This window comes from Callospermophilus lateralis, chromosome 10, assembly GCF_048772815.1.
Source record: "Callospermophilus lateralis isolate mCalLat2 chromosome 10, mCalLat2.hap1, whole genome shotgun sequence".
NCBI classification, from domain to species: domain Eukaryota; kingdom Metazoa; phylum Chordata; class Mammalia; order Rodentia; family Sciuridae; genus Callospermophilus; species Callospermophilus lateralis.
Window position 1 is genome coordinate 88,803,057 of NC_135314.1, and position 24,443 is coordinate 88,827,499.

A 24,443-nucleotide genomic window follows, 5' to 3' on the forward strand; every position below is an offset into this window, starting at 1 on the left:
CCACCAAATTTGTCAAGGATTTTGAATCTTTATTTCTTAAATAATTGTTTGTATTGACTTTTCAGAACACATACAAACCCAAGAACAGGTGTGATGTTGGGCACATAGCAAACATTTAACCAGCGCTTACTGACATCATTTATATTTTTGTTATTATAGTAAAAAAAAGGCATAGAAGTACATAAGGAATGTAACTTTACATTGAGTAAAGTGGTATATAAAAGTTATTTACACATTTTCTTGTCACTTTGATTTTATTAAATATCATCAAACTAATGGAGTATATCATGCATTCCTGGCATGTCTGAGTTAGAAACAGTGTCTTGTAATCTTTTGGGGGCTTTAGACATTTCTGAGAATCTGATGAAAATTGTGAGTTTACATGCAAATCCAGGATGAGGGTAGAAAGAGTTTATTCATGGGTCATAATTAGTGGCTCCTACATTAGAAAAAAATGTGTTCATGTTGCCTGATGGTAGCTACTTTTAAACATCATCTAATTTCAACAAAATAAAGGGAAAGAAACCTCATCTTTCCTGACATTCCCACTGGTGTTCAGTCAAATGGATGATGCTCTGCCTTCGTTTCCCTTATTGCAAATTTCTCAGTCTTTCTATCCTCTTTTTGGTAAGAAGAGATAAAAGCATTTGCTTAAAATTATTCCTCTGTTCTTTAGTAGGAATCTACCATATGCCGGACACTGCTAGGTACAATGGACATTCAAGTCTCTGTTATGTGCTCTTCTCTCTGTAGTCTAGAATGTGTATCTAAAAGGCTGTGAATTCTGCTTGGGGAGAAAGGTGAGTTTGGGTATACTAGGTAATGTTTGAGATAGGGGATGAAAATAAGTGAGCGCTCTCCAGGACAATAAGAAAAGAATGTATGGCATTCTAGCAAAATCCTCATTAACTGGTGCACAGGTGCAGAGACACTGCCAAACGTGATCCACCCAGAGCACAGTGACTCAATGCAAGAATGGAATGGAATGCTGAGTGAGGACATCAGTTGCTGTGAAGGGAGTCGGACTTAGATTGGAAAGGACCTTTGAATATGTATGTTCTTTGTTCTACCATTACTAACACCCAGATGCAAAGCTAAATATTGTTTAGAGATCCTTTGAATTATGGCAGGATTAGAGTTACCACCACTTGCTACCATTGGAAACACAAAAGGAATTATTGTATCTTACCATGACCTAGAATCCAGGAACACAGCCACCTGAGCAAAAGCACCTGCTTGTCCACTTCTAGATGTATGAACTATAAACACTCTGTAGTGCAATAAGAACATTTTCTTGGATTCTGAAGATGTTAACCCAGCTGTTTATAAATACTGTCAATCCACAAGTAGCAGAGGGAAGCCGCAGAGTGATTTATCTGGTTGCCTGAACATTTTGAAAAAAAAATGTTGGCGACACGGTGGATTGACACTCCTGCTGATATTTTAAATAGGAGCCAGAATCTGTTTCCAGCTGAATGGACATGTAGTCTCTGTCTCTGATTACTTATGCATCATGTAGCTTCATTTTGAATCCTTGCCATTTGTCTGTTTAATTCAGTGGAGACAGTGGAACTATATTCTTCTTGTTCATTTATTTGTTCTCCAACAGTGGTGGCAGGTCCATAAGGCCAATGCCTGCATATCAGAATCTTGTGGGTAAGTCACACTTCTTTGGGATCATTCTCATCAGCATTTCACTCTGGAACCAGCTCTAGTATCAAGTCGCTATAAATATTAAGACAGCAGGTTTTTTTTCGCTTATCATTTAACTGCTTTAGGATTTGGGAGATGTGAGCTACCTCCTCTGAGCTCTGAGAATGCAAGATTATTAAGTTGATTTACCATAACTTCCTGAAGACTACTTTTAAAAAATGACATCTAGAAGTCAAGTCTTATTGCTTTGGCCACCCTTATGGACATCTTCTCTCTACTAGCTAACTGTGGGGTTAGTAGAACTCTTTTGGGTGAAGGAATTGATTAAATAAGATAACCATCTGGGAAAGTTTGAGATTGAACTTGTTGAGTTTGCTTTGCTAAAGGGCTTTGCAATCGGGCAGTTTAAGATCAGGTTTTGGATAAATCTATACATCCAAAGTGTCACAGATGGCAGAGCAGACAAAGGGCCCAGTTCATCCAATGTCACTGTGGTGCCTGCACCATTAAAATTAGTCCTGCAGGCAGCCTGAAAGTTTTGGGGCTTGGTTCTGCTTTCTGGGTAGAGTATTGGGAGACATATTGTCCTGTGTGTCCATTCTTGATTCATTTGGGAGACTTCATCTATAGGATCACATGCCTTGATGAAACCTCAAAAATATTAACTATACCATTTCCCCATCCTCCTTTATTTACTTATTTTGAAACATATCTAAATTACAATAAGTGAATGGAATTATATTCTCTTCTTTTACTGAATAGAAGGGTCTATATTGGTTACCCATTCTATTATCTCATGAAATAGAAATAAAATGTGTATGTTTACTTAATTTGTGAAATCTTCATTATCTCCCCTTGAAGTCTCTTTCCTTCAGATCATGCTAAAATTAAGTTGCTTTTAATTTTAGTCTTGTGTTATTTTCATTTCTTTGAATAGACTTATTTTTTCTAGCATTTAATAAGTATTTGTCGTATGTTTTGAATTGTACTAAATAGTTTAATATGCATATTTGTTATACTCTCCTAAGAGACACATACAATTATTTTTCACCACTTTTGGTATGAAGACATTTAGGGTTAAAAAAGATTGAATAACTCGATCAAGGCCACATAACTAATAAATGGTAGAGTCCAAAGCTCAGATCTGCCTTATTCCAGACTCTTAATTCCATCATTTGCAGTATTACTTTCAGCCCTGTGATTGCTCACGAATCACAATTGCACATGTTTTGTTAATACTTGGTGTTTTGGAGCAGCTTTTTTCAAACAAGTGGGTGGGATTCTTTTAGTGAGTCATAAACATTTTCTTTTTAATGAAAGGGACTAGAATAGCATATTACAAAATAGAAAACATCAGAATCTATTGATGTAGTTGGTAATATGTGTGTATTGTGTCACAATGCATAATTGTTTATTACTGCATCATAGTAAAATCAGAAGAATAATTTAAAAGCAGTACAAGATGACTTCCTTGTTGTCAGGATACTTGGATCTCTGTGTCTCTCCCTAAATATTTATATATTAATGTTGGCAAAATATTGCAAAGCCAAATTCTGCATATGCAGATAATGTTAAAGCCACATCCTCTTCTAGCTCTCACCATTTACTGTGATTGTTTCTAAAAGTGTATGTGATGCTCTCTTTTAATGTCTTGAGGATAAGAAGATACCTTGTTGTCGGGATCCTCAGTGTGCAGAGAAGGCACCTCAGACTTATTGAATGGAAGTAGGAGAACTATGACAACCAGCCTGCTGTGTAATGTAGGGAGGAGACTCTAAAACAGCATATCTCCAGTATGTTGAGACTTATAAGCAGCTTTCTCATTTTTGCCTGTTTCTTTCTTTTAAAAGTGAATCATTCTACTATATGTGAAAGAATCTGAATATGCTGCAGAAATTTTCTGAGGAAGCATGTGAGACGGAATCCTAGTGGCTCCTTGTCTGGAGGCCTTTTTATCAGCTTTCTAAGGATGGACTAAAATTTTTATTTATAGGTAAATTGAGCAAAGTTTACTTGAAAGGAAATAAGCTGGAAATAGTTCATCTTAATCTTTCAGTTTGTTGTCAGCCAAATCACTGGTATTAAATTAAAAACAGAGTTAACACTTTATGAATCAAAAGACCTTCCCAAAATTCCTGATTTTTCTTCTTCTTTAATAGAATTATATAGAGATATTTTGTAAAGTTCTCATGATTTTTCTAGAAACAATCTCGCACACAATTTTTGTCTTAATATTTGCTCTTTCAGCTGCATCAAATGAATTTTTTCACCAAAGATACAAAAGCAATGAATTCTAACTTTTGTTTTTCAGGGACTAAAGGGTTGCTTTGTCAAACTAAGAAAGAAAGAGAAACCACTCAGGGGTCACACTATCTGGACAAATCAAGAAATTTAGAAATGATTTGAAATTTTTAGTTTATTTCTTCCTCATTAAAAAAAGCAACCTTTATTGACCTTTTCTCCCCCAACTCAACATATTCTTTGAGTAGACATCTATTGGCTGCCTGATACATAGCACACGTGGAGCTGGAGGCTGATCGTGCAATGGCGGAGTGACAAATCTGCTTCCATGGAGTCTGAGAGGAGACTAGGGAGTCACACAGGGTAATGGATTGCCTGGATGCATGCAGGGGCACTCCTCAGATTGGGCAGTGCCAAGGTCTGCTTCCCAGAGCAAGGGGGGTTTAGGCTGAAAAGTGAAGACACAGAAAAGTAGGAAAATTCACCGGGACAAGAGAAGGGCACACAAGATACAAGCAAAAGAGACACAACTCTGTGTTTTGAGAATCTGTGGGACCAGAATTCAACACAAGTGAGAACGCTGAAAGATGTAACCAGGAGAGAAAGGTAGGGATGGAGGGTTCGTGAACCGCCAAGTCCTGAGGGCGAAGGGAAGCTTTCAAGGGTTTTCATTAAAGGAGCGAGATGACAGCTAACTCAGTAGCCAGGAAGGTGCTTGTCCCCGGCTCTGAAGACACTTTTCACCTTTTACTCTAGGGAGAGAACAGAGCAGCCCAACCTCCTTCCTCCTCTGCATCCTCCTGGTGGGCTGAAGGGAAGGATCAGACCATTAAGCCCCCTAGACCTGGAGACTCACTGAAGGCAGATCAACACCCATCGCAGCACTGCCTCAAATTAGATCTCTCAGCACTTGTCAAAGTCGGACTCCCTAGGGAAAAAGTTTTTTTTCCTTCATTTTGATAGATGAGAAGAAACAACTGAACAAGAATGCTTAGGAGTCTTACTTGACAGAATGGGGAACATTAAGACCATTGGCTTTTAGAAAATAGGGCTGTCATTAAATATTTGTCCTCCAATTTCATTGAAGACAGACTAAGAAGAAATGGGCTTCTTTGGCAAGGTCTCTGTTCTACATTCCTGCCTAGATATTCTGCTGCTTTCTGCCTGAGGGCTCTGTGTTAATCACCCTAGACTGAGTCCCTAGTGAGAAATGTAACGTTAGACTTCAGTACAAACTTTTGCAACTTCTGCTGTCCCTGATATGGCTTCCTGTATGTTTATTCTGCATTATCTACTCCCCTGGAATTCTTGGCTCTTCATGTTTCTCATAATTCATTGCATTCCTACCTCCACTCACCATTCTTAACAGTTTTAGGATCTTTCAGGAAATTATTCTCCAGTGTATCTTAAGGTAGTTTAAAAAAAAAATCATCAGAAGCCAATATTTTCTCTTGGTTGTAAAATGCTACTTCGGCATGTGTGTTTGCGTATCTGCTTGAAATCTTGGGTGCATACAGACTACTTTGTGTAGGTCAATAGATGTCACTGGCATGACAAAACAAAGAAACAATTCTCAACAGTGTACAAGCAAAAAATACAGAAATAACAATTATTCGGTGACACAGAAGGTCCAGGTGTATCATTCTGGCAGACACTGTCACATACACACAGATACAGTGACTTGATTAAAAAGAAAATGGAAAAAAAATTATGCTCAATGACTAAATTTCTAAAAATTTCTGCATAATTTCTGCAGACATTATCACTCAATGTCTGATCAGCAGCCTGCCATGTGTCCTGTTACTTCTGTTTGTCCAAATATCTGCTATTCGTTTTCTTTTGACCCTTTGACTTGTGGGAGCTGAATGCTTCCCTTAGGAAACTATCATCACCAGATTTTGGTTCTTGTCTTAGACCAACATCCTGCGCTTGGCCTTGATTTGTTCTCTTCATTTTCACCCTTTCTCAGATTTTCACTATCAAGGTTGCAGCCCTCGGTAAAGGCTTACCAGTACCTGTGTTTCTGGTGTTAATGTAGAAGCTGAGTCTTACCAAGGTCCTGGATAGGAATTTGCCAGGATTTCTCCGACATGCTTATAATATTTTTGTGCCCCACTCCTACATAGTCACATAGCTAACCCCATTTCATCATTCAGACCTCATCTCTTAAATCCGACCCTACTTAACACTTCTGCCTCAACCTCCCATTGCCTACTTGGGAGAAGGCTGAACTCCTACTTTAAAAAGGATATTTATTTTTTCACATGATAGTATTAGTGTAATTAGTCCAACTTTTTGGAAAATTCTTCTCCATGAAATCATTCGTGGTTTCAGGACCCTCTTATATTATGGTTGTTTTACCCCAGAGTATTGCCATCATCTGAATAATTAACACTGAATTGATACTACATTGTTTCTATGCAATGGGGAGGGAATGGAGAGAGTAGAGGAGAAATGCTCAGTATCTCTTATTTTACTTTATTTTTATCTTATTGCATGCTCAACTATATTAAGCCCCAGAATCAAAAGTGGTGCACATCATTTTCTTTCCTATTTCATCCGTGAGGATATAGTCACTTGGCCACTATTTATGCAAGAGAGACTGGAAAATATAATTTAGCTGTTCAGACATGTGCCTAATACAACTCTGCTCCTATAGAAAGAAAGGTGGATTCTTTTGGAATATCAGCAGTCTCCATAACACATAGTTGACACTTAGTCACTCTACCATATAACAGGGTTTTATTTTCTTCATGCTACCTATCATTATTAGATTCTTTTTGTGTGTGTGCTTGACATCCAAATGGGTCCCATGCATGCTAGGCAAGCACTACACCACTGAGCTACACCCCAGCTGTAGAAAATAATGAGTTATTAATTAATTAATGAGTCAATTTTATTTTACATGCTTCCTAAATGTCTCATTAGGATTTAAGATTTATTAGAGCAGAATCACATCTTATTTTGTTTATTTCTGCATCTTTAGTGCTTGACTACGTAGGAGATATTCACCAGGGTTTGAGGTCCTGGGACATAGTAAGCCACTTGCTCAAGTTGAAAGCTAAGTGCTTTCTCATCTTTTCATCTACTAAGAGGCTTACACTTCAGGGAAGTGAGGTGCCAATCTTAGGACTCTATGTTAGAGCTGCACTTAATTGAGTTCTTGCCCTTTTAGAGATGACAGACCCCCATCATGAATTGGGTATGTTTGATTACTAGTCAGTGCGTTAGCAAACATCTAGAGAGAGGAATTCCATCTGTCTGGGATGCTTAAATCAGGGCAGTAACTGGTGGCTCTATGTATTGCAGAACTCTTGCTGTCATGCCTTTGAAAGATGAAGGCAAGATTTCAATTTCCACCATGGTTCTTTCTGCTTCTGGGGGCATCCATCTTTTTTAGCAGTCAGATCATGCTGTTCCTATTTGAGGTCAGCCTCAGGGCCTGCCTGACTTGTAGAGATCCTGCAGGAATGAGAGCTCCTTTTTAAGGGAGGGAGGAGTTCCTGTCAAATATACTTTATTAGCAATGCTCCATGGCTCTCCTACTCCTGTCTTTTCAGATTACCTGAACTCGACCAAGAATTCTAGATGCTTGCCTTATCTTCATGTTTATCTCCTGCTTTATCCTAACTCTGTCTGGTCTTAACTCTTCATCTTGTGTTCATTTCCTACTGGAGCTTATATTAAAATTAAATTGCAAAAGAGAAGATTACTCTAGGGCTATAAACTCTTAGTGAGAAAGGAAAAGGTATGTATTACCCTCTATAGTATGCCCATTACCTAGGACTGCCTGTTACGCAGCAGGCAAGCAAAATGGTACACAACAATGAAAGTATACACATATACTTTGAGAAAAGTGCAGTGAAAAAAATACGGAAATCTTGTGATAAAATAGCATGGGAACTCTGAGGTGATCTTGTATAAAGAAGTAATGTTTAGGTTAATATAAAATGGCCTGAGTCCCCCCCCCCCCCCCGCAACCAAAGGCTGAATGTTCTCTTTGATAGGTGGGTGCTGAATCACAATGGGGAACAGGGAGTGGAGGTTCATCAGATTGGACAGGGGGAGTGGGGGGAATGGAGGAGGAATGGAAATAAGAAAGACAGTAGAATGATTCGGACATAACTTTCCTGTGTTCACATATGAATACATGACCAGTGTAACTCCACATCATGTACAACTGAGATTGGTAAGTTATACTCCATGTATGTGAGATATATCAAACTACATATCATATATAAATACATTCATATATAATTAAAAAGAACAGATGGAAAAAAGATATAATGGCTTGGAGAAGAATAGACTTTGAGGTGGTGCTGGGGTTCGGGACATGCTACCCCAAAGTTGGGTGGCTTGGCTTGTTGAGTACTTTAAACTGAAGGGGACTGAAAGGGCTGCAGATAGAAGGTCTCTTTTGTCTTCTCCTGCCCTACTTTCTCCTTCTCCCTACCCCATCCCCTGCAGCAGGTCGTACAAAGTAGAATTTCTCTTTTCTGGGAAGGTCAGAGGAAGTAGAACTCCTTCCCGTAAAGCAAGTCATAAAATTTAGCAATGTCACCTCTGACTTCTCTCATCTTCCCTGAAGACCTTTCTGTGACAGGTAACCTGACCTACACCGAGAGGAAGGAATGCCTCACAGAGGCTGAGAAGAATTTGAGCAGACAGATCTTGTTGGGTTCCTCTCTCAGTTTATTATCATGGGAACTTGGCATTTTGTCCAATTAACATTTCTACACAGCTGTTCATTCTTCAGACCTCCGCATAAAATACAGTTTTCCCTGGGTGTTTGGGTTTTCATTTCTAATGGTTCTTATGTCACATAAAAAATGGATTAAATAAATTTGTTTTTTTTGTATTAATCTGTTTTTTGTAATAGAGATGTTAGCCATGAATTTTGAAATAGGTGGAGGGGAGTTATTATGCCTTTTTTTTTTATCCTTGTTTTACTCAACTTTTTCACTGCTGTGACTAAAGGACCTGACCATAACAACTGTAGAGGAGGAATAATTTATTTGATAGCTCATAGTTTCAGAGATCTTAGTCCATTGAAGACTGGCTCTGTTCCTTGGGGCTCAAGGTGAGGCAGAACACTATAGTGAATGAGTGTGGCAGAGGGGAGCAGCTTACCTGTTGATCAGGAAGCAGAGAAAGAGAAAGACTCTACTCCCCAGATACAAAATATATACCCCTTAGCCAGCTCCACCTGCCTCTAATCCCATTCAGTTAATCCCATCAGAGATTAGTTCACTGATTAGGTGACAGCTTTACCCAATCATTTCTCCTCCAAACCTTCTTGCATGTCTCACACGTGAGCTTTTTTGGGGGACACCTCACATTCAAACCATAACAGTACTTTGGTGGTATGGTTCTATTGCTTAAAGTATAAACTTAGAAGCCACACGTTGGGTCCAGAACCTAATTCAACCAATTATGATCTGCGTAAACTGGCTAGGGTTGCTGTAATAAAATGCTACACCTTCAACAATAGACATGTCCTTCTCATAGTTCTGGAGCATGGGCATTCCAAGATCAAGGCGGTGGCCTACTGGGGAGGTCCTTCTTCTGACTTGCAGACGATTGCCTTCTTGCCATGTCCTTCCTTGACAAAGAAGCAAATCACTTCTTTTTCTTCTTATAAAGTCACAAATAGCATCTTGTAATCCAATGACCTTCTGATATCTGATTAAATGTTATTTCAGGGGTATTTGTAAGGATGATACAGGAAGAGATTAGCATTTGAATAAAACAAATGGCCCACTTCAGAAGAGATTGAAATAGAACAAAAAGGCAGCCCCTTTGTCTCTGCTTGATTGTTTGACCTGGAATATTATCAATCTTCTCTTATCTTCAGCACTCCTGGTTCTTAGGCTCAGATTCTATACCACCAGCTATACTACTATCTTTTCCTGCGTCTCCAGGCTGTGACTGCAGATAATAGAGCTTCTCTAACTCCATAATGATGTGAGCCAAATTTTATAACATTTATCTGTCAATCTATCTATCTATCTATCTATCTATCTATCTATCCATCCATTCATCATCTATCTCTCCTATTGGTTCCATTTTTCTGGAGAATTCTGACTAATATACCTTTCAAAGGTCCCATCCCCATATACCATCACACCAGAGATTAGGGTTCAACCAAATGAATTTTGAGGGGAACACAATTCAGTTAAAGCTATAGAAAGTTGTTCAAGTCATTCCAGTTCATCATGCTTCATTTTCTTCATTGATAAAAGAAGAATCATCATAGAATTTACCTCATAGGAAGGTAAATTGATCAATGAGTCAATGATCCTAAAGTTCTTTTAAATAGAGCCCAGGAACACTGTAAATGCTGCTTGAACCATTTTTTAAATAAATAAGGTGCACACTAGACAGATGAAAGAACATGGAAAAAAATTCTGAGGAGAGAATGGCTGAAATATTTATGAGTACAGAAAGGAATCTGATACAATGGGAACAAGGAGTCAGAGAGGAGAGATGTTTGGATGGAGTGGAAGAGGTGGCCAGGGGTTAAACCAAGTCAGATCTAGAAGATACTGGTAAGAAAGTGTGGGTTTTGTTCTGAATGAGGTGGTAATCCTTTTTATTTTAAATTCAAGTTCAAGTTTTTAAAGAACTTGACTGATGTTTAAAAAATATTAACTTGGAAGTTCTGTAGAGAATGTAAAGGAGAAAACCAGGAAGTATAGATACTGATTAAGAGGGTATCCCTGGTCCTGGGAAGGATAATTATGTAGCTAGAACAGGGCAGTGATGACAATCTGGAGAAAAATTCATAGTCACATATTATATGTTGGAGGTGAAGGTGATAGAATTTATCAATGAATTGGATGGAAGAAGAGGGAGATATCAGAATCAAGAACACCACCCAGATTTCTGACTTAAGCTCTTGGCTATTTAAAGAAGTGTCAGATACTCAGTTGAAGAACACTGGAAGGGGGAATAGATTTGGGGTGTGTGTGTGTGTGTGTGTGTGTGTGTGTGTGTGTGTGTCTGTCTGTCTGTCTAGAGATTAAAACTTCACTTTTAGACCTGTGAAATTTTTGTCACACACACAAAAAAACCCCACAAACATCATAGTGAAATGGTGACTAGTTAACTGATCATCTTAACTGTACTAGAGTTTGGAAGTAAGCTCTAAGCCAGAAGTAAGTCTGGGAAATTAATTATGCTTAGATGGTACTTAAGATTGATTTTTGGATAAAATCACCTAAAAAGGGCATGACAAAAAACTGTGAAATGAAAGAAAATAAAAACATTTTTTAAAAAGTTAGGTTATCTTTGGAAGTTCTAAGCCCCTTTGTTTTTATTTTCTTTCTTTTAATTATAAAACACTTAAGGATAACAAAATTTTGAGCACAGTTATGTGGTACAGGGAACAGTCCTATACCTAGAATCTGGACTCAACAATTGAAATTTTTGCCATGTTTTTCATTTACCTACCTCTGTCTATAGTGATTTTGATAGTGATTATTGATAGTGATTTTTTGATAATGATTATTGATTTTGATAGTGATATATTGATAGTGATTTTATTTACACATATTTCTCCAAACTATTTCAAAGTTTCAGGTATTATGAAATTTTATCCTTAACTCATTTATCAGGTACCTCCTGAAATTAAAACATTATTTTATATAATGAAAGATCTTATCACATTTAAGAAAATTGATAATAACTCACTAACATGATATGCTATTAATTTCCATTCAAATTTACTCAACATTGTAAACATCTTCTGTATATCTCAGGTTGACAGAATTTAAAAAACAGCTGTCTGAGCAGGAGCCATGAGGATGGAGAGGTCAGGATCTTGGTAGGAAGGAAGGCAGGGAGATCTGGTATCAGCAAATCAGAAAGAGAAGTGATTTTGAGAATGCTAACTCTGTAAATACTAATGACTTTCTGCAGATAGTCTTCATCTTAGAAAATCGGGTCTAGGTTTATTTGTAAGAAGTTGTGTCTCTTACTGATATCCTTTTAAACTGATGATTTATGATAAACAAGGGATATTTATATCTCAATGGATTTGGTAAATAACCAAGATGAGGGGATCTAAAATCCAACATTATTTGCTGAAGGATCGTAAATTGACCTTTGCCTCTTGCATTATATCATTCCATTCTGTAGGCATTTAGTGCTTTCTTCTGGCAACCAACCCAATTTCCGAGATTCCTCTCCTCTTTAAATTTTTCACTCCCTTCATGTTCCATTAAATATGCCATTAATTTAATGTTATTTATAATCTCAGTTCTTTACTCCTCTCAGCCATTAGAATGACCATATAATTTATCTCTCAAACCAGAAAATTTTGTAAAATAAAAGAACTACATGTATAAACTGAACTATTATGGGCTGATCCATTCCATGGTCACTTTATCTATGAATAAATTGCCTATCCCTTTCTCTTCTCTTCTCCCATTCCCTTCTTCATAAGGAACGGATGCATATCACTTTATGAAGAATAAAAACACACGGATCTTTCAGGAGCTCCTAGAGTAAAATGCATATTACCACCACCTTTTAAAATTTTAAAAACTTTTAAGTGATCTATTTTCTTTTTAAAATTTTATTTATTTTTTTAAATTATTATTATTATTATTATTATTATTACAGTATGGGGATTGAACCCGGGGTGCCAGTAAGTCACATCCTCAGACCTTTTTATTTTTAGACAGCATCTCACTTAGTTACTTAGGGTTTTGCTAAGTTGCTGAGACTGCCCTTGAACTTGCAATCCTCCTACCTTGGCCTCCTGAGTCATCGGGGATGACAGGTCTGCACTGTTGTGCTCATTTAGATGATTTCTTGCTATGTCCTTCTTTTACCAATATTTCTAAGCTCCAAGGTTTTCTTCCCTTGTAAATTTCTATTTATTACATCACTTGTAGAATTTTAAAATAATTATTTTACTTTGAATAATGTTCAAGTAGAGACTAAACCTCTGACTAAAACTATGTACATTAACGTATACATGAACTATATGGAATAACTGTTGCACTGTTTCACCTAACTGACGGATTATGTCCATGAAATACAAAGAGCTGGCTATCTTCTAGTAAAAAGGGGTGTCAGTTTAGTGGAAACCCAACTGTCAAACATTTTGAAGAAGCCTCATATGGTAAGCTAACAATAACTATTTGTTGCAAGAACAAATAAATGAATGAGTCAAGTTACAGTGTTTTGGTTTGTTCCAAAACTGGTAAAACAGTAGGCTCCACTCTCCCCTTTTCTTAAAACAGAAATTTGGAAGAGAAAAGTTGAACCTAAAGATTCATTTTTTTCTTCAACCTTTTTGCTATGATTACTGTTACGGTTTGGATCTGGAATCATCCCCCAAAGCTCATGTGTTGAAGGCTTGGTCTCCACTGCAGCTGTATTTTATGGTGGGAATTTGGGGAAGTGGTTGGATCAGGAGGGCTTTAACCTCATCAGTGGATTGCTCAATTTGGTGGATTAAAAATTTGAATGGATTATTGGAAAGTGGTACCTAATTGGAGGAAGTAGGTCACTGGGACATATCCTTGGGGGACTTTATCTTGTCCCTAATTTCTCTCTCTCTCTCTGCTTCACAGCTGCCATAAGCTGAGCAGCTTTCCTCTCCTACCCCTGTACCATAATATTCTACCACATCCAAACTTCCCAAACCATGAGTCAAAATAAACTTTTCCTCCTTTAAGTTGTCATGTCAGGTATTTTGATCACAGTGATGAAAAGCTAACTAACACAATTACTATTTGTATTGGAATCAAAATCAGTATATGGTGTATATTGAGAATGTAAAAACAGTGTATTTTTGGGTTTTCCCTAAAAAATAATCCTATTACAAATGGTCATATGATTATATTTGCTTTTGAGACATGTTTTTAGTAAGTCAATATGGATTGTTTTAAAGAAAAATTGTCATTGATGAGATTTCTGAACTTATTTATTGAAAACGACCTTGAAGAACTTCAGCTTTGGAAGTTATGTATTGACCTCAGCATATACTCCCCTAGTCTCCTGTGTTTTCTCCTAAATTCCTGGGATTGGCAAGTGAATGCTGAATAACCCAGGGTCTCTTGCTATTAGGGCTCTGGATGTGATTTAGAGTCCACCAATAAAATACATTTGTATGAGATTTAGGAGACATAGGAAAGGCAGAGACCATCTTCTTGCTGCTGTGGTGGGCTCAGCAAGTCAGATGGATGTGTTTACTCTAGCTCAGCTCCACACCCCAGTGGGAAGTTACTAGTTTGTGGATTTATAAGTACTAGAAACTCCATCAGTTTTCCTCTCCTCATTTTCCAGCCAAGGTGGTATGATCTCAAAGCTAGTGGTACAGTGTTGCCTCCTTGGCTTATCTGCTCTTTCCAACAATGTGTAGGCACATGATTCCCATGTAATATCTTCTTTTTTTTTTTTTGGATTGAGATACCTAGAGAGATTTTCACTTCCTATATTGAATCGTGACTGACATAACTTTATATTATTTGATTTTTGTCTACAACAAGATTTATTGAAACAGGTCTCTGAGTATTTAAGTTGGTTACAAGGCTTATAAGTTTTAGTTTATGCATTTATGAACTATGTTGTGAGAACCATTTCTTGTTGCTATATATTTATCTCATATTTGTCCTTTGAGATACATTTGTTGATGAAAAAATGTATACAGCTTAAGATATAGGTAGATGTGATCTTACTAAGAATGCTTTTGGGATTTATGAAATGACCATGTATCGCCACAATTTTCTACTCCATATTTTTAAAATTAAACACAGCACATTGTTTTTCTTAGCTCAAAGGTCAGACATTTGATCTGATTATTTCTGTAGAATTATCAGCCAATGACATCTCTATTTTTCCATAAATATTGATTTCTCTAATTTCCTTCTCTCTAAATATATCTCAAACCTAATAACTTTTAAAATAGACTTTCTATTAATGCTATAATTGCATTTTGATGATATTAAGATATATTTGGAAGCCATAACTAATTCTCTGTCTGTTGAATGCTTTATTTAATAGATAATATTCTTTCAGTGCTCACAAAAAAGAAATATTTATGAAGTGTACTCCCAAAATATACTACAAGTGATTACATTTTTTTTGAAAATTTGTAGGACTGAGGGAGATTCAGATTATATCTCCACATTTTCAAATATCTGGATATAAAACAGTGATTCTGTTTAGTAGATTTTTGAAAGTAATTGCCAATCTAATCTGGGAAGAATCTGTAATATCCATCAATTTACCATATAATTCTGCATTGAACATAGTGTGATTTCCCATGGTGTATTCCAAAGAACAGAAATTTTAAAGAATATTAGTGTCCTAAAGAGTCATAAATAAATACCTGTGGTTAAATAAGTTTAGGCTAAATAGAATTAACTGGGCATCTTTGCTTAAGGAAGTCTGTGAAATTTTGACACACTTCTGTGCTCTGTGTTGCTCCAAGAGTTCACAGCTGTTCTCAGTTATTTGACCTCAAAGAATCCTTTTTTTCATGGGACAGTTTTGTGGCCTTACCATTATAAAAGACATGTTTTTGAACAGGCATATAGACCAAAATGTTAAGATGGAAAGAATGACATTTGCATTGATTTTTAGTTTTTATGTTTTGTAAACTAATAAGGAAGAGATATTTTTGGTCTCATTTGAAGTCTTAAAGATCAGAAGTGACCACTCATACATACTCCTCACTGCAGGGATGACGACCCACTTCCCTAAGCCTCACTGAGATTCTAAATCTAACTTTCAGCAATGTGTTGCTGCCTTCATTTCTTGGTAGAGTCAATAGTGGGGAAGAAAACAATCTCCCACAATATTGGGCATTGTTATTGATACAGCAGAGCCTTTCTTACTGAGCTAGTAATGAGGAGGATAGAATAAAAGGGTTTTGTGGCATGAAGACTCCCCAAAATGAACTCTAAAATTATTGTCTCAGTGTAGGAAGGGCTGTTGAGTGAGCTAAAATGTAGAGTGGAGTCTCTTCCATCATGTACTTTCATGAGCCCTAATGTTTAGTAGGAAATTCTAAATACATTTTCTACTAAATTGGGGCCATTTTCTTAACCATAGAGTCCTAGTCCATCACATCACTCTGTTACTTAATTGATTACAAAGTACCTTGGTAAATAGATCTTATCACCTGAAGGATATTGTTTTCTGGTATGGGAAACCCAAAAAAGAGCAATAAGAATAAGGGAGTGGGGGAATGAAAAACAAATTCTATTTCAAACATATGAAGAGATGCACCATTAACATACCAAGATGGAGACACTGAATGGGCAGTTGGACGCTAGAGTTTAAGGTTGTGGCAAAATTCTGTACTGAACATAGACATTTGGGAGTCATCAGCACAAAAGTGATGTTGAAGGCATTGAATGGATGAAATTATCTATTATTCAGTGTAAATAAGAAAGGAAAGGGACTTAAAGACTGATCTCCAAGGGCACATTGGTATTTAGAGAAGAGGAGAAGGATAGGGCAAAAAGGGGCAGAGACATGTGGCCAAGGTCTTGAAGGATAACCAAGAGTGTGGTTCATTCTGAAAACCATTTGGAGGCAATGCTTCATCAATGAAGTAAACATCATGGAATACTTCAGAGTCAAGTTAAGAATAATGAAAAATAAGAGCTGCCTGCAGGATTTACAATGTTAAAGTCTTTGGAGAACTCTAGAAAGGCAGTTTCCATAAAAGGGGTGCCTTGGCTGCATATTACTTGTGATGGACAATATCTTATTGATTGCTTTTCAATGGAAATAAGCACACTGGCTTCAAGCACAGATTGGCTCCTTATTTCATTAGTTGCCCTTGGATCAAAGTCACCATTTAGTCCATATAAACATTTTGTTCCAGATTTGATGATTCCATTTAAATGGGCTATAGATAAAATCAGATTTTTTTTTTTTTTGTGGTTACATTTTTTTCCCCTTCATTCGTTTGATTTAAATTTAATTCACGTACTCAGAGGATATGCTGTGTACATGATGAAAAGCTGTGAAGTAAACACTGGAAATGAAACCCCAAGACTGAATTTTTTTTTCTAACTATTTTCTCATTTTAATGAGGCTTTTTCTTCGGTACCCAGTCACCATTTCTTCATAGAGTACTTCCCAGTTAGCATCGAGGTAACAAAGGAAACTTGATTTTATACACTCCTACATTATTGAAATGGCTTTAATTTACATAATTCCCATTCTTTACTCTGGGAGTTGATTTAAAAAAAAAAAACACAGAACAGCAGGGTCACACCTCTGCCATCACGTCCATCCTGACTCTCTAGACGAGCCACAATTAAGGAATTAGAGCAAGTTAATTATACATCCTAATATTAAATATCTCCAGGAAAGGCGATTAGAAATGTACTAGGAAATTGTAATAGCTTTTCCTGAAACATTGAAGCTTTTTCTAATAAATATTGTAATTCAAATTTCAACTGAACTGAGGTCACACCGAGCAGTCAGAAATAGCTTCTTAATACCATTTGTATATATCCTATATTTTTCCTAGCTCATATTTTAGTCTGTGTGTCAAAATGGAGAAAATGAGTTACATTGTCTCTCCTTTTCCTTCTCTCATTTTCAATAAAATGAGACAGCCTGAGAATGAGCTAACCTTTCAAGGTCAGCACCTAATTGCCTTTGTTTCTTCATTTGTAAAACAGGCAGAGTCTCCCCTTTCTTATGTCATCTGAATGTTGGGAAGCCTGATTAGATTATTAGACTAAGTAACCTCAGATGTCAGTGGCTTCCTTGTAATAGAAGAAAGACTGTTTTCTCTATTTGTTACTTGAACTCCAAGAGGAAGTTGAGGTAAGCTGCGTTCAGCAGTCTTCAAGAGAATTGGTATCAAGTGTAACTAACTAAAAACCTGGACACCTCCTTTTGATATGAGATTTTCTTCCAGCTCCTTAACATTTATCATGGTTGAATCTCTGAGTAAAGCGCTAGTAGAGTTTCCAAAATCAAAGAAGCTTTGGTATGAGGCAGCTGACTTAATGCATTCTTTTCTTCTTTTCTTTGGTTAACCTAGAGATCATGAGATAATTTGTAAAATACAGTCCTGGCAGGATAATCAAATAGGACTGATTTTGAACACATTATTTTCAACCTCAGTGATTTCTACTTTTGATCATAAACACGTCTTTAGAGTAGTGGAATTTTGTCACATCCTATCCTGTAGATGGCAATGTTGTACTTGAAAAATAAACAAGTACAAATTTGAAAGAAGTCTAAGCTTCCCAGATGCAACATTGCTTAATAACCAGTGAACAGGAGCTTAATGCCAATTCAAGGTATGCTACTCAGAAAACGCATTTCAGATGGAGAGTACTTATGGAATAGATAAATATCTATAAGTGTCAACATTTACATTTAAAACTGTGCATGGTTTTAGAGAATATTTTGTTTAATTGTGTGTTTTCTTCTAAAGTGGCCTTGTTTTTCTTTTAATAAGGCTATATTTTAGGTCTTAGCTGTCTTCATATTACTTAAAGATAGAATTGTCATCACTGAATCTTACAGGTTTTTAAAAAATATTTATTTATTTATTTTATTTCCACCATTCATTGAACCACCATAGAACCAGAGATACAAAGAGAGCGGAGATGGACAGACTGGCCTTCTCTATGGCGTCTGAGACCATTTTGCTTTCTCTGGGCCCTGAGTCAGGCAGTGAGGTAGTCAGGCAGCATTTTATTATTCTCAATCAGTGAATGCAATTTCAAAAGCAGCCAAGAGAGAGCCAGATGAGAAAATTTTAATTAAAATATAACCCTCAATAAGGCAGATATGCTAAATCACTTGCTTCTAAATTGAGATGAAAATTTTAAATGTATATAAAGGCATACTACAAACTTTCAGCAGGAAAATGTAAACTGAAAAGAATCTTAGCTTCAGAAACCTGGCATTTTGTCATTTAGACTGAAGGTAGTGGGTTGTTTTTTTGTTTTTTTTTTCTTCTTCCTCATGACCAGAGACAGAAGACACATTATGAAAAAGAATCATAATCTAAGTTCTGGTCCATTTTTCCCTCTAACCCTGAAATCCTTTGCATAATTATGATTGCTTAGAATCATAATTTCTTAGCAAATTTAATCCAGACAAAGAAGCCAGGATATGCTTTCTGGAAAGAACGAGAGATTCAAAACAAAATCTGGGACTATGGGAAGAATTTTAAAATCTGATTTAAAAATTTTCCTAGAGCATCAGATTGAATGAAAATGACCCAGTTTAAGAAAAGACTATATTCTAGCTTTATTTTTCTTCCCTAAAGCTTACCTTTGGCTGCTGAATATTAAATTTAGCTGTTGGAAACGCCTAGGCATATTCCATTTATTGAGTGCTTGTGCTCTGGCTTTCCTTCTTTTATAGAATCATGGATAGCACAAGGGGAGGTTGTTCAGAGCCCTGGTGTTGAGATTATAGCCCTGACAGGTACTTGAGTGTTCTCACCTCAGTCCAAGACTAGTAAAAGTCACTTGATTGTTACGAACCTTGTTTTTAAATTACAAAGTAGTAAAAACAACTCTCCATCTCTTGACTATTTTGGTTAAGAAGTATTCAGTAAATGATGATGGCTTTGAAAATTGTTTTCTCTGATAAATGTGCTTTTTTTCTTACCATTTTTTCTCCTTTTAGGAAGATAAAAATTGCACTGTAACTATCCAAGATAGTATTCATTGAAATGAGTGTTGGAAGAGTGAATTAATTATTGAAGAAAGTATTTCAGTGACTTTGATATCAAAATTTTCTTCAACCTTCCTCTCTAGGACCAAGTACAAGACAAAGAGCAATGTCTCAGAAGACTGTGATTAAGTCATAAAAAAGAGAGGAAGCAGAGACAAAGAAAGCCAGCATACTTAAAAATTTTATTATGACATGTCAAGTGGAATCATGGACTTTTGCCTGTTGAAGAGAATCTTTCATGGACTCCACGCTGAACTCTGAACTCTTCATTTCTGAATGGAAACCTGTTCTAGTTTTGCATTATGACTGGACCAGGGAAATAAGTGGGTCCTCAAACTCATTCTCAACAGAAAAGCTAATAGTCTACTTATTCGCTTATTGTATGTGTTTTTTAAAGAGAAGAGTACTGAAATTTATAGATCTGTACAAAATACTCAGAAATATTGTTGCAGTATCTCAAAGGCAGATATTTGGGTATAATAGCATTTTAGATGATGCAAGTCTTTGTAAATTAGTTTTTTACTATGAAGCTAATGCTTTAACTAATGATCACAAATAACCCTAATCCTATAAAATTTGTGGTCAAGCCGAATAATCTGTGGTTGAACATTGTGCTTGAAAGTCTGTGAGGGCATAAATTCCTTTTTCTGGGTTCAATGTATTTTGTGGAAGAGTCTTCCAATAAAGGAAAATGCATTTGGATTGCTCATGTTGAAGGCAAAACCAGAAGGCAGCCCTTTGATTTTTAAATAAAACCCTGTTTCATGGATATCTAGGGTACATTAGTTTCCATCAGTACAGATCATTGTCTCTAATATTGAGAGAAGACCTATCCCAAACTTTCACATAGTCTGATATAATAGACTATGTATATAAGGAAACTTTTCTGTTGCATTAAAAAAAAAAGCCTGCTGTTGAGATCTTCATTCATTACTTTATTCAAAACCCTTGTAAAAATTCCTTGTGACAAATTTCTCTAAGATCTGAAAACTCTCCCAATAAGTTTATGGTCTACTGGATGATGCAAGATATCTGGTATTATATTGAACAACTTAAATGGTTGATCTTTCTGTAGTTAACTTACCTGGTAATTCCAACACTACTACTCCCACCATCAATCCTATCTTAAAGAGGAATAGACTGCTAGAAAGATGTTAAATTGCTGACTGTCAATTTCCAGGCAGGAAGTGGTGTCCTCCTGCAGTCCGAAATAGTCTTGAGACTGGGCTTTATAATGCGGAACAGTCCACTATCTCTAGCAAACACCTTTCCATGGAACTTTTGTCAAAACTCTAGCTTAGGTACGCTCTTAACAAGGGTAGCATACATTTATGTTTCTTCATCTTGGGAAGGTTTAATTCTCATTTTATGATATTAATCTCTCTACTTCCATCTTTTCGTAATTTGGAACATGCTGTAGTTCTCCAGAAGTTACATAGTGACATAAGCTGAATTTGAAATGTCTCTTGAATTATCCATTTTTTAATATAGAGGGCAAAGCAGTATGACTCTTGCATGCAGTGGCATGAAATTATTTCTCATGGATAGTTTAAAAATGCTTGCAATTTAAAAAACGTTTTTATCTTATCATCTATTTTAACATTACCTTGAAGGCCTCCAAAGTTACATAGCTTGAGTTTATTCCTCTGGTTCACTTTAGAAATTTTATTACTAAGTCTTTAAATATTGTATCCCCAGCTTTCACATAGTCTGATATGATAGGAAACTTTTATGTTGCATTAAAAACAAAAGCCTGCTGTTGAGATTTTCATTCATTACCTTATTCAAAATCCTTGTAAAAATTCCTTGTGACAAATTTCTCTAAGATCTGAAAGCTCTCCCAATAAGTTCATGGTCTACTGGATGATGAAAGATATGTAATTAATTGTATTTTCCTTTGACCTGGATTGGTAGGAACTTAGAGCTAAAATTTAAAATCACTATTATATCTTTCCCCAGTTGAGACTTGTTATAATTTTTCTTCTTAGCTCTCTCCTGTTACAGTTCTTTTAAAATCTTTTATTGTGAGTTAATAGTTTTAGTTCATCTATATACTTTTATTCCAGGACTCTCCAAATTCTTTCAGAAAATTGAAAGGCTGTACATTTATTTTGCCAGAGCGTATAGGAAGTTTTCTTCAATAGAATGCAATTTCAGTGTATGGTTGGACACTTCTTTCTGTTATTTTTCATTGTCGATGCATAGATATTATGATTGTATAATGACCTGCTGCAAAACAATCTTTAAAATGAAAACAAATTCTTCTAAGATCTATTTAGATTTTGACTGACATTTCTTTGTTTAGAAACATGTATACGATACTGAATGGACAGGGTAAGTACTAAGTAGACACTTTAATCCTAGGAGTATTTCAAAATCATGGTGGTGGAAAGAAAGATTGAGTATTTTGTACTTTTCATTGATTGTGAAGATTAGCATTGAAATGCAGAGACAACATAAAGAATGGAATAAAACATCTGCAAATTATTAATTTGACAAGGGATTGACATCCAGAACATATAAAGAACTCCAAAAACTCAGTAGCAAACAAACAACGACAATAGCAATAAAACAAAACCCCAAACCAAATAACCCGATTTTAAAAATGAGCACTTTAGAAGAAAGACAAATTGCCAAGTGGTATATGAAAAAAAAAAAAAAAAAAAAAGCTCAGCGTCCTAATCATCAGGGAGAGGCAAATCAAGTTATGTTATATGTATGTGTGACTGTGCCACAGTGAAACCTGTCATTGTGTGTATTTAATATGTACCACCACCACCACCACCACCACCAAACCCCACAACCATACATGACCTCATACCAGTAAGAATAACTATTATCCAAAATACTAACTATAACAAATACTGGTCAGGCTGTGGAGAAATAAGGACCCTTGCATAAATTTACATTCCCAAACGTGGGAATGTAAATTTTTTTCTCTTAAGAGAAATGTGTCCAGAACTTAAGGATATAATCTTTCTACTTGCTTTCCTTAATTAAAATTTGTATTTTCTCACTCAAGTTATGGAATATGTGACAGTTTCATGACATTATGCAGATTTTTTTCTTCATAACTTTGTGTGAGGTAAAGGGCAATTCTTTACATTCTGAACTCCTCATAAGTTAAAATTATAATTTCCATTTATTTATGTACAAGTATATTTATTTAATGTATAATCAATCACATCTTATTGATTTCTCCAAACTCTTAATGATGGTAATTTTCTACCTATTGCTCAACTTGTGAAAGCATACATTGTTGAGGAAAAAGTTATAAATACACTAAGTAAATAATTTAAAAAATGTGCGATAGGGACCAGTTCTTAAAGTATCCTAACACTGGGGGGTCTTTAAAACAAGTTGGCATTTATCTGTGTCATCAATGCTTCATGAAACTCTGACTCATTTCATTAGTAGAAACGTTTATCCAGAAAGTCAATAAAGAGTGCTGAGAGCATTTGTGAAATGCCATTGACTTTTGCAATTGTAAGAAATCCATCTCCCTAAACATGAATTGTGCTATGTCTGTGTGTCTTCCAATAAACATCTTCCCATCAAATAATTTCAATGTCAGTAAATAGAATGAAACATGACAATCCCCTGTGTCTATTCTTCCTTTCAGAACAAAAACTCTGACCTTGCCACATTTGTAGAAAGTTAATACACCTGGAAAAATTCAATACAGCTCTCTTGGCTAGAACTATAGCTTTAGTTTACATTTTGTAGACTATTGCAAAGGTAATTTGACATCTTTATTTAAAGAAAAACACATTATATTAATAATTGCAAGAACATGTGAATGAAGTAATCTTTTTCAATCAAATTCTTATGCTTTTATGGAATGCCTATTTTGTCTTTAATGACTTGGAACCATTTTCCTCTTCCTGGAGAGGACATTATGCTTTTGTTAAATTGTGATTTTCCCCCTCAGTTGTCCCTTCCTCTCCTAAGTGCCAGAAATGTCCTGAAAAGAGAAAACGGAGAACATAGATGCCATTTTCTCAGAATATATTGTCTAGAGCACCATTGTCACATGAGTTTTTGTCATTATCTTTATTTGGAACTATATAGTTTGAACTTCATTATGTATTTATTCTTTTCAGTTTGAAAATTGGGGATATTTTCTTTTATGGAGAAAAGATGTGAAGTTAAAAAAAAAATTCGATTTTTCTCAGTACCTTAAAGTGAAGAAGCAGGTCAGATGGGTGAAACTTCAGTGGAACATTGGTTTATTGTAAAAAATTATTTTGGACTTGACTATCTTGGCATTTCCAGCCCTTGGGGAAATACTTAAATAAAGGGAATTAAATTATTTTATTGGTGACATTGAACATTGTTTTCCCGTTTCTAGAAGACCCTCTCACAAATTTGTTAGAGCAAATTCTGCTTTTCTCTCACAGATCAGCTTGAATTCTATTCCCAATGTGATGTTTCTTAGATTGACATTCTTCCCACCAACAGTAAGGTCTCTGTGCCACGTGCTCTCTTGGATACCCCAGCTGGTGTATGACTCTCCACTGTTGTTAGTGTCACTTGTTCATACTTGACACTAGATTGAAGTGCTTTGAGATTAGCGATTATAATTTATTTGGCTGTGTATCTATATCATCCAGCACAGTTCTGGAAATAGCAAAGTTGAATAAAAGAATAAAAAAGTTTAGATCCTTTCACATAGGTAATTGGGGAAAATACTTGCAGGGAATCTGTTTGTAATGTCCTAAGTGTTTGGGTTTTAGTTTTCATACATTCTGTAAACTCATATGAAGGACCAGGTTACATGTTTGAATATATACGTGTTTCTGAAAGAAATAATCTTATAATCTCTCAGTGGATTATGAATGTGTGTTTTAGGATCCCAGAACAGATAC